The sequence below is a fragment of the Otolemur garnettii genome, unplaced genomic scaffold (assembly GCF_000181295.1).
Source record: "Otolemur garnettii isolate 467f Iridium unplaced genomic scaffold, OtoGar3 scaffold00124, whole genome shotgun sequence".
Classification (NCBI taxonomy): Eukaryota; Metazoa; Chordata; class Mammalia; order Primates; family Galagidae; genus Otolemur; species Otolemur garnettii.
In genome coordinates, this window is record NW_003852519.1 from 1887999 (window position 1) to 1891510 (window position 3512).

Below are 3512 nucleotides of genomic sequence, written 5' to 3' on the forward strand. Positions count from 1 at the left end.
TCTCCCAGAACATCCATGGGTTTCCTAAGTAGTACAGCCTTTAGACATGGGCAAGAATGGCCCCTGCTTTAGAGCAGCCTGCTCTGGTCCTCATCCAGCTTGTGCCCCATGGGCATATGCATTAAAGATGAACGTAAGGAGTGGATGCAATTTTGGAAGTTGTAAAGAAGTTGGAAGCTGAAAGATGGGCCAAGAAAATGGTAGTAAATGAACTATTTAGAAAGGTGGAGCGGGGTCTCCACTGCACAAGGTCTCGACTCTGAAGAATTTCACAATGATTTGGAGGGATGATAAAATGTTTAAGCCATAAGATGTTTTTGAGCAAGGTATGATATAACTGGAATGTGCTCTCAGAGGATGAGTTTGGCAGGTTATAGATGGGTTGTAGGAGAAGAGAAAGGTGGGGAAACAGTTGGGAAGCTATTTCGGTAGTTGAGGAAAAAAGGTAAAACGGACTGGGCAAAGTGGGTGGAATGGGATTGGAAGAGATGAATGGAAAGGTGTGATTTAGGTTCCGTGTGATCCGGCAGGATTTCGGGGAGAAGGCAACAAAGATTATTCTGTCTTTGAAGACTAGATGTTAGGGGAACTAACTGGCCATGCCATGAACAAAACAGGAACGCTGGAGAAAGAATTAATTTGAGGGGGAAAATAATAAACAGATATGGACAGGATAAGAACAAAGAGCTAACTGGACATCTAAGTATCTTTCTCTTTCAAGTGTAAAGATGTTCCAGGATAATCTTGAAGAGTATCACCCTTCCAGAGTGATACTGGAGGTTCCTGAAACACCCCCAAAATATAAATGCCCAGGAGGCTGCATATTTCCCACGTTTAGACTCCAGCTGGGGAAGCTTCTCAGAGCACATCCATCAACTCACTTGGGACTGACCTTATGTCTGTCTGAATTCAGTTGTCTTCTTGTTTTACATTTTATTTTATTTTATTTTATTTTATTTTATTTTATTTTATTGAGACAGAGCCTCAAGCTGTCCCCCTGGGTAGAGTACCCTGGCATCACAGCTCACAGCAACCTCCAACTCCTGGGCTCAAGCGAGTCTCCTGCCTCAGCCTCCCAAGTAGCTGGGACTACAGGCGCCCACCACAATGCCTGGCAATTTTTTGATTGCAGCCATTATTGTTGTTTGGCGGGCCTGGGCTGGATTCGAACCTGCTACCTCAGGTATATGTGGCTGGTGCCTTAGCCACTTGAGCCACAGGCACTGAGCCTTGTTTTACATTTTACTTTTAAATTGTTTGATTGTCAATTTTAGCTCCCTCAAATTAGCACCACACTTCCTCTTTATGTCAGTTCCAAGCAGACCCTGTAGGGGTGGGCATGGAGGGTTGAAGAGAGGACAGGGCATGGTTCTGGGACACGTTTGGGGTTTTAATTTAGTATCCCATGAAACTTCTTGTTTAAAATATCTGATTTGCTTAAATTTGCTTTTTACAAATGTTGCCTTGTACTAAATTTCCCTTTTCAACAGTTTTAATATCTGCTTTTGTTTTAAAGCACTATCCACGCCCCTCCATTGGAGACTCCTCTTGGGCAAAGGAGGATTTGCTGTTTACTCTGATAGCAAATCTCTGAATATCAGGCTCTTTAATGAGGGCTCTAGAGTGATGTCTGAACATAGCGAACGGTGAGTAGCATGAACATAAATCAAATGATATCATGAAACAGTCCACGTGATACCAGGGCATATGAAGAAACATGAAGATGACAGGCGGTATTTCTTTTATTCTGAATTAGTCTGATTAGAGTCTGAATTAGAATAGTGTTGGTCACCGCTGTTCAAAGGGATGTGACGAAATTGGAGTGACTGCAGAAACAAGCATCCCAGATGATTAAAGCGTTGGAAATAGGCCCAGGGACGGAAGATGAAAAGGTTTGTTGCTGTCTCCAGAAGAGAAGACAAAAGTGGAAGATGATTTGGAAAGGTTTTATGAGGAGTGGTTAACAGAGACAATGCATGATGGAGGAAGATCGCAAACAAACTTGAGAGAAGAGATGCTCGGCCTTGGATAAGTCAGGCCAGACACCACACTCCACCCTTTCCTAGCCCTATTACTAATTAATCACAGCACTCTTTCCTGCAGAGATTGAGCCAACCCTCAAAAATCCTCTATACAAAACTCCAAGTAGCTTCTCTCAGTCCTTTAAAACTTTTCCTTGGGAAGACACCTGTATTCTCCTCTAGTTTTAGGCATTTCTTTGAAGAGCTAGAAGTTGTACCAAATGATTTCTCAAAGTTCTTTCCAGCATGAAGATTCAACCAATTCACCTGGTTAAGTGAGCTTCATGTGGTATAGACTTAATCTGTTGATGATAATAAATACAGGCCGTTTAAGCAAACTGGAACATCTTTGGCATATTTTTAACAAAGGGATTAGAGATTTGGCTACCATTTTAACATATAAAGTTCAGTGGTCCTTCTCAGACAAGTTCTTCCAGGTAGCCTGGAAAGTCTCATACTTCTCAACAAAAAGAAATATTTGCATGGAGTCAGATGTAAAGGAAGAGTTTCTACCAAGATACCCACTTTAGAATGTACTATTTGGCCCAGGAGAGGAAAACTGGGTTCTGGATGGATCCTGAATACTTGCTGATTGGGTGAGGAAGGCATTATTATGATGCCCAAATGAACCTAGTTGAAATCTCTGCTTTTTCACTAGTTCTTTATGAGTTGTTGGGAAAAAACTTTGATGAACAGTGGTTTTCTAACACGGAGTCTCTGGGAGGTGAACAGTGATGAATGGGAGATCAGGAAGCTGAAGGGCAGAAATCAATACTCGACGTTGCTCTGTAGTGAATTATGAGAAGCCTTCAAAGAGAGGGACAGATGTTGTTTTTCCAGCCACACTACTTGAACTTTAGTTGTTTATAAATTTCCTTCCTCCCTGTGGGTCTAAGTTTCTATCTTCCCTGTGGATGCCCTCTGGGGTTATATATCAGGCCAATTAAAAAGGTGGCAAGTCATTGACCATTACTGTCTCAATTTTGTTCTCTCCCATCACATTTCTCTAGCTTTTCTAATGATCACTAGCGTAGTTTGTCTTCACAAAATAGGTAAAAATAAAAAGAGATAAATCATTTTTTAAAAAAAAACTTAAGAATCAGCTAATTGTAAATTTCAAGGGCAGACTCTTTTTTAGTGCCATTTGGCTCACAAACTTACATTCCAGAGCCACCAAATTTGAAGTACAAAAATAAAAAGGATTTTTAAAAAGCCATTTCTTCCAATGAGGTCAGCAACAGTTTTCATCATTTTCTTTTTAAGACAAATTCATTATGTCCTACCCAGGCAGATATTTACACGTAACTTGAAAATTCACTTCTGAAAAATAGCAAAGAACAAGTCTTCCAAGATATTTTTGCTGTTTTATGGCAGTTATTAACCTTTAGTATTTATTAATTTAAAAAATCTTTTCCTACTAAATAAGCCCCCCCCCTTTTTTTTTCTGGCCTGGGCTGGGTTTGAATCTACCACCTCTGCTATATGGGGCCA